The sequence below is a fragment of the Neovison vison genome, chromosome 12 (genome assembly GCF_020171115.1).
Source record: "Neovison vison isolate M4711 chromosome 12, ASM_NN_V1, whole genome shotgun sequence".
Lineage (NCBI taxonomy): Eukaryota > Metazoa > Chordata > Mammalia > Carnivora > Mustelidae > Neogale > Neogale vison.
In genome coordinates, this window is record NC_058102.1 from 108,937,648 (window position 1) to 108,953,389 (window position 15,742).

Consider the following 15,742-nt stretch of genomic DNA (forward strand, 5'->3'; position numbering starts at 1 on the left):
CTAAATACAATCAGTATTATATCTAATACTAATAAATCAGAGAAAAGACAGCTTTTTTACACCAAATTATTACTTCATTCTCATTTGTCAAAGACTTATCTTTTTTTTTTTTTAAAGATTTTATTTATTTATTTGACAGAGAGAGATTACAAGTAGGCAGAGAGGCAGGCAGAGAGAGAGAGGAGGAAGCAGGCTCCCTGCTGAGCAGAGAGCCCGATGCGGGACTCGATCCCAGGACCCTGAGATCATGACCTGAGCCGAAGGCAGCGGCTTAACCCACTGAGCCACCCAGGCGTCAAAGACTTATCTTAATATAAATCTGCATTCTTTTTTTTTTTTAAATCTTTTTTTTTTTTTTAAAGATTTTATTTTATTTATTTCAGAGAGAGAGACAGTGAGAGAGAGAATGAGTGAGGAGAAGGTCAGAGAGCGAAGCAGACTCCCCATGGAGCTGGGAGCCTGATGTGGGACTCGATCCCGGGACTCCAGGATCACGCCCTGAGCCGGAGGCAGTTGTCCAACCAACTGCGCCACCCAAGCGTCCCTAAATCTGCATTCTTAAAAAAACATTTGTTCTGTAAGAATTTTTCTTAAGTCGAGTGCATTTCAGTCACTTGGAGTGCAATTTCCTTGGGGCACCTGACTAGCTCAGTCAGTGGAGCACGAGACTCTTGATCTTGGGATTGTACGGTAGGAGACTGGGGGTAGAGATTACCTAAAAAAATAAAAAAATAAAAAATCTTTTAAAAAAAAGAGTGCAATTTCCTTATTTTCTGGAAATTTTAAGAAATACTTGATTTATGTAGACGTTTACGTCCACAAGTTGATCCAACTTAAGACACTTTACAGCCTAATTCCCCAATAATTAAAGAAATTTGTTTCACAATTACACAATGAGAGGCAAAGGCCTTTCTGAACTATAGACATAGAGAACTTGTGGCATCAATTCTACATCAGCTCCAGGTTGAAAGTAAACATAGAAACACAAAGACATACTGCCTCAGATGTCAGAGTTGTTCTTCCTGGTGGACACAAAATTCTGAACCAAACTGAACACGAGAGACTAAGGACACAGTAAGGTCCAACAACCCAGCCTCTCCGCCATCCCTCATTCAACAGAGAATCCATCTGTCTGTAAAGATCAGCACATGGTGAGACCACAAAGCCAAATTTTTGATCACTGATGCCACCTGTCAGTGATGGGAATAATTGATCTGCATGTGCAAACCAAAAATCAAAACAAAACAAAGTCAGGGGAGAGAGAGAGGAAGAGAGACACACACACAGTTGGCAAAGTCAAGAAACAAGTTCTTAGCTAGTCCCTCTGGTAGCTAAGAAAAGACCATGTGAATCCATTGGGCATGCTTTTCAGTGGATGACCTCCCAAACCACTAATATGTAATTAAAAGAAAAAGAAGTGAAACCATGACTTTCATACAAATATAAAATGGTAGCATAGACACATAACCAAGATTTTATTTAGCTAATTTTTAAGATTTTATTTATTTATTTGACAGAGAGGGAGACAGTGAGAAAGTAAACACAAGCCAGGGAGAGGGAGAAGCAGGCTTCCCACTGAGCAGGGAGCCAGACACAGGGTTCGATCCCAGGACCCTGGGATCATGACCTGAGCTGAAGGCAGACACTTAACGACTGAGCCACCCAGGTGCCCCTAGCTTTCTAATTAATGAAGGGACTAGTAAGAGGATACAACCAGTTTCTAGACAATGTGGATTTCTAAGGTGTCTGCCAGTTCTCACATCCACTTTTATGAAAGTAAAACCAAGTCTAGAGCTGTAAGGAAAACGTCCTTCCCCTCAAGCGGGGTGAAGTTCAGTTTGCTGGGGTGGATAGGATCAAGGCAGAGCCAGAAAGACAGTCCTGACAACCCTGGGGGGCTAGAGCCACCCAGACTTCCTCCTTTCCACAGTCCCCAACAGGACCTCACCAGCTTCCCTAAGCCACTGACTTCTTCCTTTGGGTTTTGACTCTTCACCAGTTTTCACACTGCCTCTTTCTGACAACTCACAGCAGGGAGGGTGTTGCCACTCACACCAAGGACACATTTCTGTAAAATGCACACTTTCACTCATCCAGCCCAAATGGGTTTACCAGGAATGGAGGAAGCTGGAGTGGAGAAGACTGGTTCCTCTGCCTCTGTGCTTAGGTTGAGTCTAAGCTCTCAGCCCCTCATTCTTTCCACAGGCACAGAGGAAAATTCCTTAGGAATTCAAGTGCTCTGATTCTGTTTCCCAACCTCTCCAATCCAAAGGCATGGGGACTACTGATCTAACCCAATGATTTTCAACCCTGTCACAACAAAAACAACAAAAAGCTTTAAAACACACTGAGCCAACATCCATTAAAACAAAAACAAAAACAAAAAAACCTACTGGGGGACGCCTGGGTGGCTCAGTTGGTTAAGCTGCTGCCTTTGGTTCAGGTCATGATCCCAGGGTCCTGGGATCATCGGGCTCCTTGCTCGGCAGGGAGCCTGCTTCTCTTGCTGCTTCTGCCTGCCACTCTGCCTGCTTGTGTGTACTCTCTCTCTGACAAATAAATAAATAAAATCTTAAAAAAAAAAAAAAAGAAAGAAAAAACTACTGGAACTAATAAGTGAGTTCAGCAAGGCTGCAGGACATAAGTATTGCAAGATCGATTGCACTTCTACAGATTAGCAATCAAGAATCCAACAATGAAATTAAGAAAACAATTACCTTTATAACAGCATCAAGAAAAAGAGAACACTTAGGAATAGTTAACAAAAGTAGCATAAGATCTGTATGCTGAAAACTACAAATACTGTTGAAAGAAAGTAAAGAGCTAAATAAATGAAAATTCACACAATGCTTACAGATTGGGAGAATTATTAAGGTTAAGATGGCAATACCCACCCCCCCAATTCACCTACAGATTCCTCTCTGACTCCCAGCTGGATTTTTTTGCAGAAAGTTACAGATGGCTCCTCTAATACATATGGAAATGTAAGGGGCACAGAACAGGCAATCTTGAAGAACAATTTCAAATTGTTACTTCCCAATTTCAAAACTTTCTAAGCTAGAGTAATCAAGACAGTGTGGTATTGCAAAGGATAAACATAAGATTAGTGGAACAGCAATGTCAGGTTGGACCTGTGGTTAATTGACAGTTGACAAAGGGGGCAAGTCCAGGGTAAAAAGTTGTCTTTTCAACAAACGGTGCTAGGCCAACTGAGTATCCACAAGCCCCTACCCTCACGTCATATACAAAAACTAACTCAAAATAGATCATAGAAACAATGCATGAGTTAAACTATAAAATTCTTAGAATACAGGAATAAAACTTCATGACCTTGAGTCAGGCAATGCTTTCTAAGACATGACACCAAAAAAAAAAAAAAAAAAAAAAAAGTAAAACAAGAAAAATACAGATAAACTGGACTTCTTGAAAATTAACACTCAGGAACTGGTTGGCTCAGTCGGTAGAGCATGCAACTCTTGACCCTTGACCTCGGAGTTATATGTCCAAGCCCCACGTTAGGTGTAAAGACTACTTAAAAATAAAATCTTAAAAAAAAAATGAAAAGAAAATTAACTCTTGTGCTTAAAAAAGATATCATCAAGAAACCCCATGGAGTAGGGGAAAATATTTGCAAATGATTAATCTGACAATAAAGAACTCTTATAATAATGAAAAGACAACCTGATTAAAAATTAGGCAAAAGATTTGAATAGGATCCAGAGAAGATACACAAATGGCCAATGAGCTCATGAAAAAATGCTCAACATGATTAGCCATTACAATAATACTAATCAAAACCACAATGAGGGGCGACTGGGTGGCTCAGTAGGTTAGAGCCTCTGTCTTTGGCTTGGGTCATGATCCCAGGGTCCTGCGATGGGGCCCCGCATCAGACTCTCTGCTCGGCGGGGAGCCTGCTTCTTCCTCTCTCGTTGCCTGCCTCTCTGACTACTTGTGGTCTCTGTCTGTCAAATAAATAAATAAAAATCTTAAAAAAAAAACAAAAACCCACAGTGAACCCACAGTATGGCTAGACTAAAAGAGGGATAAAAGCAAGTGGTAACAAAAATGTGGAGAGAAACTGGAAGCCTCATGCATTGCTGGTGGGAATGTAAAATGAGGCAGCTTCTCTCAGAAAGTTTGGCAGCTCCTCAAACAATTAAAACACAGTTACCAAGCAATTCCACTCCTAGGCATATACCTAAGAGAAATGAAAACATAAGCCCACAGACAAACTTGTACATAAATGTTCATAGCAGCATTATCCATAATTGTTAGAAAGTAGAAATAACCCAAATGATCCATGACTCCATAAATAAAACATGGTACTTGTAAGACAGTGGAATATTATCTGACTGTGAAAAGGAGTGAAGGTCTGATTCATGTTAAAACATGCATGGACTGTGAAAACATGCAAAGTGAAAGAGACGGGCACAAAAGGCCACATTTTGTATGATCCCATTTATGGGAACCTCTCAGAATGCACAGATCCATACTGCCAGAGAGTGAATTAGGTGCCAAGAGCATCAGAGACAGTGGGATTTGGGTCATGATTAATAATGTGTAGGGAGCTTCTTTGGGGGCTCTTGAAATGTTCTAAAATTAGATTGTGGGGGCACCTGGGTGGCTTGGTGGTTAAGGCCTCTGCCTTCGGCTCAGGTCATGATCCCGGGGTCCTGGAATCGAGCCCCACATCGGGCTCTCTGCTCGGCGGGGAGCCGGCTTCCCCCTCTATGCCTGCCTCTCTGCCTACTTGTGATCTCTGTCTGACTTGTGATCTTGTCTGTGATATAAATAAAATCTTTAAAAAATAAAAATAAAATAAAATAAAATTAGATCGTGGGGATGGTTAAAACAACTCTGTGAATATAATAAGAACTACTTTAAATGGGTGACTATGGGGGCGCCTGAGTGGCTCAGTGGGTTAAAGCCTCTGCCTTCGGCTCAGGTCATGATCCCAGAGTTCTGGGATCGAGCTCCGCATCAGGCTCTCTGCTCAACAGGGAGCCTGCTTCCTCCTCTTTCCCCATCTGCCTCTCTGCCTACTTGTGATCTCTCTCTGTGTCAAATAAATAAGTAAAATCTTTAAAAATAAATAAATAAATAGGTGACTATGATAGTATGTGAAATATCTCAATAAAGTGGTTAAAAGAAAAAAAAAAGGCAGCCTGAGGAAGGATGTTCTAAAAAGGAAGCAGCCTCTTTCCCAGGTACCTGAGGCCATCCCCTCACACAGGTCCACTGCTCTACCCAGGTCTGCAAAAGTCCACCATCCTGCTAAAAGCCTCCATCCTATTGTCTCCTGTAGGAGCTCGCCTTCCTCTGCCTAGGCCCGGGCTTCGGAAAGATCTGTGCACACTCGGTGGGGCAAGACAGGCATCCCAGAAGCTATTCTAAAATGTTTAGCTCAGCCTTTGTCATATACCTGTCCCTTTACACTCCTAACTGCCTTCTTATGAGAGCTTAGTCTTGGGGAAGAAAAGGGATGTTACCAAGGCCATGTCAGACCCCAAATCACGCAGCCCTTAACAGCCAGAGCTGGCAGGCGGGGCAGCTGAACAGAGCAGGAAGGGACTATGGGCCAGCAAGTATGTGCAGCGGGGACTCACAACAACCCTCCCACCTCCCAAGTTCTAGCAGGTTCTGTTTCCTCATCTAGGCAAAGGGATGATATCCTGTATTTGGAATGGTGCAGGGCGTGAAAATAGTCAATACAATCATTTTACACACAGATAAGCACTACCCCAATGAGATGTCATGACCAGCAATGGCCCTGGACTCAGCTTCCCAGGCAGCCAGGAAAGAGTCTGGGAGGTTGGATGTTACCAAGGTTCCTAGGAGATACCCAGGGAGAAACTGGGCTTTTTGAGAAGCGATGGACACCTGGGGGCCAGCTGGTCTAACGGTGGGGAATTTGGGGGGACAACGAAAGTATGATGGGCTAGAGAGGCATTCTCCTCAAGGCTTGCTGTCACCCAGACCCAGGGACCTCCCAGCCCACCAACCCAATGGCCTCACAACCCTAACCCTACCCTTTCTCCAGGACACAGGGCGGCGGGGGGGGGGGGCATACCTGCTGGAAAGTTTGGAAGAGGTTCCAGTCAAGGGTCCTTTACCTCCTCTATGATAGCAGGGCCTGCATTGATTACAGGGTCCCTGGGGGGTGCTGAGCCTCACCTTGGTCCTCTGCTCCCTCCCCACCCCCACTACCATACATACAGAGTAGGCTGGGCCCAGAAGGTTGTGAAGGGACAGTCCCAAACACAGTGCCCACCCTCACCAGAAGTCAGCACCTACAGCTAACGATTCCCCAGAGGTGGCTTCCTCCTTTCTATCTCCAAGGAGCTGCCTGCTGGTGCAGAAGCCCCTCCCAGCTCTTCCCATCCAGATTGGACTTCCCAGATGGTGACCCATTATAAATAACACCCTCGCTAGTGCTGAGAGGGGCTGCTGGTGCTGTGACTCATTTACCCAGCTGGCCTTCTCCCAAACTGAGGCACACATATGCCTGTGACCTCAGGCCTGGTTTACCGCTCACAAGACCAGAGTTACTGAGCTCCGTGTCACTCTCCAGCACTTACTCCCACCCAAGTGGGATCCCCACACCATGTTGCACAGGCCTTCCTGACTCAGGCCCTCTCCCCCACCCCACCCCCATCTATTACCTCTTCCTCTGCTCCCTTACTCCTGTCATATCTCCCAAGCCCTAATTGAACACTAGTCCCCCAGACTTCAGCTGGCTCTGCCTGGAAAGACAGATGAAAAGCCCAGAAAAGTCCCAAACTCCCTAAGTCCCTAGGACCCGGCATCATTTAAGAGGCTCATGCATTCCCAGACCACAGAGGGATCCTCTCTAGTGACCTCTGTGCATGACCCGGGTCACAGCTGGCTTTCAACCTGCCATGTGACCTCACTTTCCCTTTTGTAAAAAGGGCACTCCCAGCCTAGTGACATTCTTATCCTTCACTCTAGCTTGGTGGGGGAGTGGGTGTGTGTGTGTGGGGGGGTGCTGTACATGAGGGTGTGGAGATCCAAGCCCAAGCTCCTGGGACATGGCCCAGTCCTAGACCCAGGGCCATGACCACCCGAACATTTGTCTAAATATGAGCATATACGTGAGAAACACCCCATCACTGATGTTTCACAACTGCAGCATTTCCCAGAATTCCGGTGAGAATTGAGATAGTTACGCAAAGGAAACCAACTACAGACACACAGATGCCCACTGACAGAAAAACAGCATCACCATTGCTGGCCTCAGATAAAAGCTCAGACCCCCCCCCACACACCACACTAGGCTACATTCACATTCCAAAGACTGGCCCACACCGACCAGAACACAGTACTCACTTTCCTAACTCTGAAGAAAGGCACTTTGTTAAGCACAGGAGCATATAAGGCAACTGCTGACCCGCCCCGCTTGGCGGGAGCTTATTAAGCACGGACTTGGGGGCCCGTTCAGACCAGGCAGAAGCTCAGGCAAGAAGCCTTGCCAGGATCTCCATGGTGATCCTGACACCCTGAACCCAGGAGGCATGCCTCTCTTCACATGGTGGCAGCCCCACATCCTTCCACAAGGGCAGACAGTCTACCAGGCCCCACAGGGCAGTTTCAGTCCCACCACTCTGGGTGTCTGAATGCAACCACCCCCTTTTAAACCTGGTCTATGACTCAAAGGGGCTCAAAAACTCCACCACCTAGCACCTGTCTCCAACACCCAACACCAACAGATAGGATTATCAAGAGGAGAGGTTAGTTTAAAACAAACCACTTCCTCATTTTCTAAGTTGGTGGCTTCTAGGACTCTGGACACAAAAAGCCAACTACAATTTCCATTCGATGGTTGCTTTATGGTTCATCCGGATCACGGAGTCAACCTTTCATTTGAAACTCTCCCATTTTGACCTCTGCAGGCAGGAAGAGAAGAGCGAGGGAAGGCAGGGAAAGGACTGGGTCACAGGGTTGGGAGGCTGGGGAACCTGTGGGGCTAAATCCCACCCGGCGGGTCCACGGCCCTGCTCCCTGAAGCTTCATCCTGTCCCACACACATCACTAGCTGCCTGCAGTGGAGGGAAGTCCACAGAAAGGCCACAGCCATTCTCTCTGCTCCTTGCCCCTTCACGTCTAACCAGTGTAGAGGGGCAGAGATGGATGAGCTGAATTTGGAAAATGGGCTAGTGAGTAACCTGGAAATCCAGGCAGTGCAATGTAACACTTGGAGCTGGGACTCTGGGGTCTGACTTCCTTGGCTGTGACCCTGGGTGAGTTACTTAATCACTTCATGCCTCAGTTTCCCCAACTGAAGATGAAAAGTAAGGATGATAACCTTGCTTCTGATTACTGTGATGTCCAAATGAGCTAACTAATACACATTAAGTTATTCATGTGTGTATCAGGCCCACAGTGAGCTCTATCTATATGTTATCACCATCCTCAATTAGCTTCTTTTTCAGACCCCTCAGTGGCTTTGGGCAAGAACACGGATCACCTAGGGATGGCCAGCCCGGTGCGGCAGCCAAGGTACTGCTAATGGGATCCTATGCATAGGAGTCCCAGTAGGGTGGGTAGCTAGCCTCAGGGGGCATCCAGAGCAGCACTGCCCTCCAAAACCCCAGACTGACAAATGGTCACCAGAGGTACAAGCACAGAAAGGACTTCCAATAGCCACAGCTCTAGAGTGAGTCTTCTCAGGAGCTGAGAATCCAGAGCCAGCATGCTGGGTACTACCCCCCAAGGAACACACAGTCCTTGATCATGATGGCAACATCCTAACACAGTCCCTTACACTAGAGAAGAAGAGAACAGCCCAACTGTCATTCACTGACCTTCTGCAAGCCAACACTCCTGCCCTGGAAAGCTCCATCATTCAACGACTTGCTCCTCCATATGGCCTCAGCACTTCTGACAGGCCGTTCTCATTTGCAATGAGTAAAACCAGCAGTTCCTCCAATGAGTCTCCCCAGGTTGGCTAAGGCTGTGAGCTTCCCTGCGCAAGGCCTCAGAGGAGGGCATGCAATGCCCCTTCCCACCTAGGCACCTCTACCCCAGCATTCCTGCACTGGCCTGAGTGCACTTTCCCACCTTATTCAACTGGCAAGATCCTATTTATTCTTCAGAGTCCCCTTCAGATGGCCCAACCTCTTCAGACAAAGCTAACAGCAACCCACCCCATGTTACCAAAGCTCTTTGCAACAAATACACCAAAGCCTGCATCCTGATGTAGGACAGTAGCCAGTTTATGTCTCCATTCCCATGAGACAGCAGCTTGTCCCTCTCGAACCACACCGCCCCCATGCCCAGCACAGCATGGGCACTGGGCACCTCAGTGCTCAAGGAAGCCCGTGAGAAGGCTGCCTTTAAACCCCACCTGTGAAGTCCTCCACCAGGCCTCCTGAGGGTGCCGACCCTGCACCTCTTCTCTCGCTGGGTGGGAGGGACAGAACACACACAATGCCTCGCAGCGTACCCTACCCCCTTCCCAACAAGGCCTTCCTAGAGCTCTGCCCACCTAAACTTTTTTTTTTTTTTTTACGATTTTTAAAATTTATTTATTTGACACACAGAGAGAGCACTCGCAGGGGGGCAGCAGGCAGAGGGAGAGGGAGAAGCAGGCTCCCAGCTGAGCAAGGAGCCTGATGTGGGACTCGATCCCAGGACTCTGGGATCATGACTCGAGCCGAAGGCAGCAGCTTAACCAACTGAGCCACCCAGGCGTCCCCCACCTAAACTTTTAAAACCAGAAGTCCCCCTCCCACTTTCCTTCTAGCTCCAAAACCAGGAACAGTCACTGAAGACTTCCAGCGGCCTCTCAGGGCCCCGGTTCAAGGTCTGGCTCAATATGGCACAGACCAGGGGTGCCTAAGTGGCTCAGTCCTTTGAGTATCTGCCTTCGGTTCAGGTCATGGGATTGAGCCCCGCATCACTGAGCCCCACATTAGGCTCCCTGCTCTGTAGGGAGCCCGCTTCTCCTTCTCCCTCTGTCGCTCCCCCTGGTTGTGCTTGCACACATGCAGTCACGAGCTCTCTGTCAAATAAATAAATAAAATCTTTAAAAAAAAAAAAAAAAAAAAAAGATGGCACAGACTAAGGCCCAGGACAGCCTTCCCCAACTCAGAGCCTGCCACTTGCCCCAGATGGGTGGAGATGGAATGTGGACAAACCACATCCTTCAGCACCTTCCCCCAGCTCCCTTCTATAGAAAGAGACCAGCTGAGATACCACCAAGTGAGACTTTGGCAGCCAGATAAGATTTGCAGGAAGGGCAGGCAGGCTTGGCAGTGGAATTAGGCAGTCGCCTGAGAAGTTGGGTGCACTCTGTGCTGGGTTTCCCATCCTGCTCCTCAATCCTTTCCAGACCAATCCAATCCCAAAAGGCCTTACCTGTGTTCCTCAAGCTCATCCTCACTGTCACCACCACTGTCCCTCCTCGACCCCAGAAAAACCCCTGCCAGACCAGCCACTTGGTAGCTGAGGGCTTTAGGGCTCTCCCAGGGTCCCCTGGGGTTACAAAGTCATTCAACAAACAAACTTCTACCACCAGCCAGTACATGCATGTAATTTCTAACAGTTCTAAGACAGGCTCTTTGGCCACAATGAGGCAGGGGTAAAACAGGGAAAAGTGCCCGAGACCAGAGCCCAAGGTCTGCGTCTGGATTTAGGTTCCAGATCTGGTGCTGAACAAACAGATGTGTGACCTGAACCCGATCGTTCCCGTCGGGTTTCTCATCTCAGAGGTTGGACCTGGCAGCCTCAAATCGCACTGCAAACCGCCCACCCACCCGGGGGCGGGGGATGTCTTAAGTCCTCACCCACCAGCCCCTCCACCGCACCCCGGCCGAGGCCCCACAAGCCTCCGGCCAAACCCGAAGACTCGCTCAGAGAGGGGACGATAAAGCCTTCTCTAGCCTACCCTAGAGAATCCGGGAGCCCTGCGCCGGCCCGCTCCCGCTCCCCGGGGTCCCCAAGTGTCCTTCCTCCGGGGGGGGGGGGAGCCCTTCCGGCGGTGTGTGGGCCGCGCGGACCGAAGGAGGGGTCCAGACGGACGGGCGGGCAGGGTGAAAGGCTGCCTCGACGCCGGGAGCCGAGGGCCGGCAGGCTCCAAGCGTGGGGTCGCGGGCTGCCGGCCGTGGGGGCCCACGGGGCGCTCCGGGCCGGGTAGCACCTGGCAGCGGCGCCTCCCCGCCCGCCGTCCGGCCCCACAGGAATAGGCGGTCCGGGGCTGTGTTTGGGACGGTGGGGCCGGCAGCGAGCCCTGAGCCAGCCCCGCGCCGGGCAGACAGGGGCTCCTGAACTTGCAGCTCAGCGCAGACAGCCGCGCGGGCAGCTGGGGGCTACTCACCGACCCAGCGGCCGAGGCAGCAAGCCGAGAGACCGGCAGCGAGGGGCTCCAGGAGCCGGGGGCCGGGAGCTGGCAGCCGGGAACCGAGAGCCGGGCTAGGCAGACTGGAGGCAAAGTCCCCGAGGCGCGCGAAGTACGCAGCCGCCGCGCTCGCACTTCCTTTATTTCCCGCCCGCCGCGGCCGGCCCCGCCCCCGGCCCGTCAGTCGCCTGCGCCTACCGGGAAACTCCCGGCTCAGCACAGCAGGCTGCTCTTGGGGGTGGGCCCCGCCCCCAAGAGCAGCCTAGCGGCCGCCACACCCTCACCCCCACCTGCCGGAGCGGCCGAGGATACAGCGGACTTCCACCCAGAAACCGTGGTCTCTATCAAGCTGGCCATCTGGGAGGTTGGTCGCCCATTCCGGCGACGCAGGGAATTGTTCCAAATGTTCCTTGCTTGGAAGGGCTTTCAGAATCCTCACGAGCTGTTCTTGGAACAGCCTGGGGTGGTGATTCCCAGGAATAATCTTCTGAAGCCATTCCCCAGTGCCTGTGCCCAGAGAGCCCCGCAACTGCACAGCCAGAGAAGAAACACGTGACTCCAACAAAAGAGAAACAATCAGGAAAACAACTTTATGGAAATCAAGAGAAAACAAATAGGACCATGGAAGTTGCTACACTCGAACAGAGTAGTATAAATTGAATTTTATTTTTTAAGATTTAATTATTTGAGAAAGAGAGAGAGCATGTGAGAGAGAAAGAAAAGCATCGGGAGGGGGAGGGGGAGAGGAAGAAGCAGGTTCTCAGCTGAGCCGGGAGGGAGCCCCATATGGAGCTCAAACCCAGGACCCTGGGATAACGACCAGAACTGAAGCCAGATGCTTAACTGATTGAGCCATCCACGCGTCCCCAGAAACAATTTTAAAGAAGGAAAAGATTAGAAGTAAGTACAACCAAAAATCATCACAAGCTTACATTAAAATAATAAAAATCACAATGGTTTTGGGTTTGTTTTTGTTTTTGTTTTACTTTTCACTTATTTGTATTTTCCAATTTTTCTAGAAGGAAGGCGGCATTAATTTTACAATGACTAAAAACGATTTAATGAAAATCACATCATGGAATGGTTTGTTAAATTTAAGCAACAGTATCTGTATTTCAAGTTTATTTCTTTATCAGAGCTGCATCTCCAAGTGATTAGAGTATAAACAGCAAATAATATTTTGCAAAGGGGTTGTCTGGGAGGTTTCTGGCAGCCAAAGCAAGATAGGTTAATTTCACAATTCTTCAAAGAAAGGATGAAACATACCAATTCCTACTTCAAGAATGTCCAACCTTAACTTGCACCTACCTGTAAATGAAATTTCTGGATTTTGTGTGCATTTTAACCAGACTGTGAGGAGGTGTCAAAGTAGACAATCGAGAAATTTTGAGCAAGAACGGGTTCACTCCAATAAATATATTTCCTCCAACGATGACCTCTTTGAAGAGGGCACAGGATGCCTGAGATCAGAGTACAAAAGACATGAGGTGGTAGATACAGTGCCTTCTGGGGTCAGAAGGGGCGAAGGCTGTGTGCCCCGCCCAGGACAGACACTCTTCATTAAGGCAGCAGAGTAAGGGCAACGCAAGCTATAAGTCACATGTGGCACCAATACATTTCTAGGACTGTAAATGTGTTTCTGGTACTGTATGTGGACCAACCAGGCTAGCTAATGCTCCCCAAGGAGCAGTTCCCAGGCTCAAATGTCTTCTTGAGGTGCTCAAACAACTCCTAGAGTTGTTTAACTTCTAACAGATGCAAATAACTAGTAATCCTTCCCATCTCAACACTACTCAACTCTCTTGATTGCTCAGCACTTCTAAAAGCTAAACTTTGAATAATGGATGACACATTTCTCTGTCTCCCTCAACAGACTCTAAACATGATTTCATTTTTTCCACGCCCCCAGTCACCTTCCCAAGCATATGCTGTGAGACCCCCGCTCTGGCTCTGTGCAGCACTCCTGTGTTCCCTCTCCAGAAGAGGTCTCCTCACTGATCCATGCATCCCCAAATATGGTGGCCATAGCAGTGCTGCTATGAACATTCTTCTTCAAATCTTTTTGTGTACATATGTTTTCACTTCTCTTGAGTATAATACTCAGGGGTGGCACTGCTGGGTCACAGGATGAGGACTCTTCAACTTTACCACCAACAGCCAGTTTTTCGAAGTGGCTGTACCATGTTGCACTTCCACCAGCAGCCTGTGAACATCCCCGCAGCTCCACGAACCCCTGTGGCTCACCCCTGCACCACAAGCCCCCTGGTCTGTGCCACCCTCTCCCCCTATTATAGCAATAGCCTCCTAATAGGGGCTCCCTATATTCATCCTCCCCTTATAAAAGGTCAGATGGTGTCCCTCCGCTCTTTAAAGTCCTCGATGGTTTCCCAAAGCCTTTTCAATAGCCTACAAAGTCCTATATGACCTGCACCCTCTTTAAGCTCAAATCCTACCACTGTCCCCTTATTATTCTGCCTCAGCCCCAATGGCCTCTGTGTTTTCCCTGGACCTGGCTTCCTTTCCTCCACAACACCAATCACGACCTGAAATATTCTATAATTCTTTGTTTGTGTTGGACTGTCTCCCCTCACTGGGAAATAATCTCCACAAGGAGGACAGGGACTTGTTTTATTCATGCTCTTGTCTTGGTCCCTAAAACAGTGCTGGTACTCATGGGTCCTCAACAATGGAATAACTATGTCGACAAGATAAACCTCAGGTGGTGTTAGGTGTTGTGCAGAAGACTATACAGGGCGAGGACAGGTGAGTGATGGGTGGCTCATGAGCTAGGTCCTCTGATGCCTGAGTGTCAAAAAAAGGGGAGCAGATGTGACAGAAGGAGGCACAGCACTGCGCACATGTGAAGCATCTACAGCAGGTGTGCCACCGTGGGAAGGAGCCCCACGTAGCTGGTGCACGGCAGGGACAGGGTGACAGCAGGGAGACTTGGGGGCAGGCTGGGTGAGGTGTTGGGGGTCTTACCCTAAACACTGTGGGGGTCACTGACTTTGTCCTGCAGGGGAATCTATGCCAATTGGCCCCCAAATTCTTTGTGTCTCCTTTTTAGCTTCTTGCAATCAGGCTAGCTTCTCTCTATTTCAATCCCCCAGTTCTAATTTGCTGCTTCTGTTATGTTTTGGGCTTTAAAATCTGTCATCATTGGGGCACCTGGGTGGCTCAGTTGTTCGATGTCTGCCTTCGGTTCTGGTTATGATCCCAAGTTCCTGGGATCAAGCCCCCCTTCTCGGCAGGAAGCCTGCTTCATCGTCTCCCACTCCCCCTGCTTGTGTTCCCTCTCTCGCTGTGTCTCTCTCTGTCAAATAAATAAATAAAGTCTTTTTAAAAAAAATAAAGTCTGTCAGCATTGTTTAGTAATTAAGAGAATATGATGTTTCTCACAAAGACAAGTCTATAGGGTCAGAAAACAGTAGTGGCTGCCAGACACTGGAAGGGGAGGGACTCTAAGGGAATACAGGAATGATGGAATATTTCTGTGTCCTCATTGTGGTGGTTGTTACACGACTGTATACTTTTGTCAAAATTCATAGAATTCCACAATAACAGGTGAATTTCACCATACAAAAAATGATACCTTAATTAAAAAATGAAACTGTAAATTCACAAATGAGAGAGAGTGATGCTCCCCCTGTTTTTGCCTTTCCTTCCCTCTCTTTGCCCCTCCCCCTGCTTGTGCTCTCTCCCTCGCTCTCAAATAAATAAATAAAACTTAAAACAAACAAACAAACCACACACAACACCCAGTGAGGTTTTGACTGAAAGGGTGTAGGAAGCTAAGCAGTCTGACTTCAGTTTCGTTTTCCCTGAGGTTTCTCACTGTTGCTGCCGGCTGCTGGGCCCTTCCTTCTATGAACCCCCAACCCCCTTCCTAAGTTCCCTTTATTGCACAGAAAGAGGATGACATTTTCAAAGATGTCTTGAAGGAATGCTGTTTGAAATGGTTATTTCTGAAACCTAATTGTGTCCTCAAATTCCCATGTTGAAGCTCTAATCTCCTAGTCCCTCATAGTGTGAGTGTTTTTGGAGACAAGCTCTTTAAAAAGGTAGTTAGGGTTAAACAAGGCCAGTGGTATAGGCCCTGATCCAATATGACTGATATCTTTATGGGAAGAAATTAGGACATGGACGCCCACAGAGGGGAGACCATATGGAGACACAGAGAGAAGGCAGCTGTCTACAAACCAAGGAGAGAGGGCTCAGAAGAACCAACCCAGCCAATACCTTGATCTTAGACTTCCAGCCTCCAGAATCGGGAGAAAGCTGGTTTCTGTTAAGCCCCCAGGTCTGCAGAACCTTGTTATGGCAGCCCCAGTGAACTCATACACCCACTTCCAGCTATGAGTCACTTGTACCCAGTCAGAAAGA

General features: G+C 48.3%; 1 protein-coding gene across 1 annotated transcript in view; it reads right to left on the bottom strand.

Annotated features, from left to right (window-relative positions):
* Positions 1-11,479, bottom strand: part of BID (BH3 interacting domain death agonist) — a 47,120-nt gene extending 35,641 nt beyond the window's left edge. The window contains exon 1 of the mRNA XM_044227273.1: positions 11,339-11,479. The gene's annotated coding sequence lies outside the window, so the exon portion shown is untranslated. The remainder of the gene's footprint in view (positions 1-11,338) is intronic.
* Between the last annotated feature and the right edge of the window lie 4,263 nt (positions 11,480-15,742).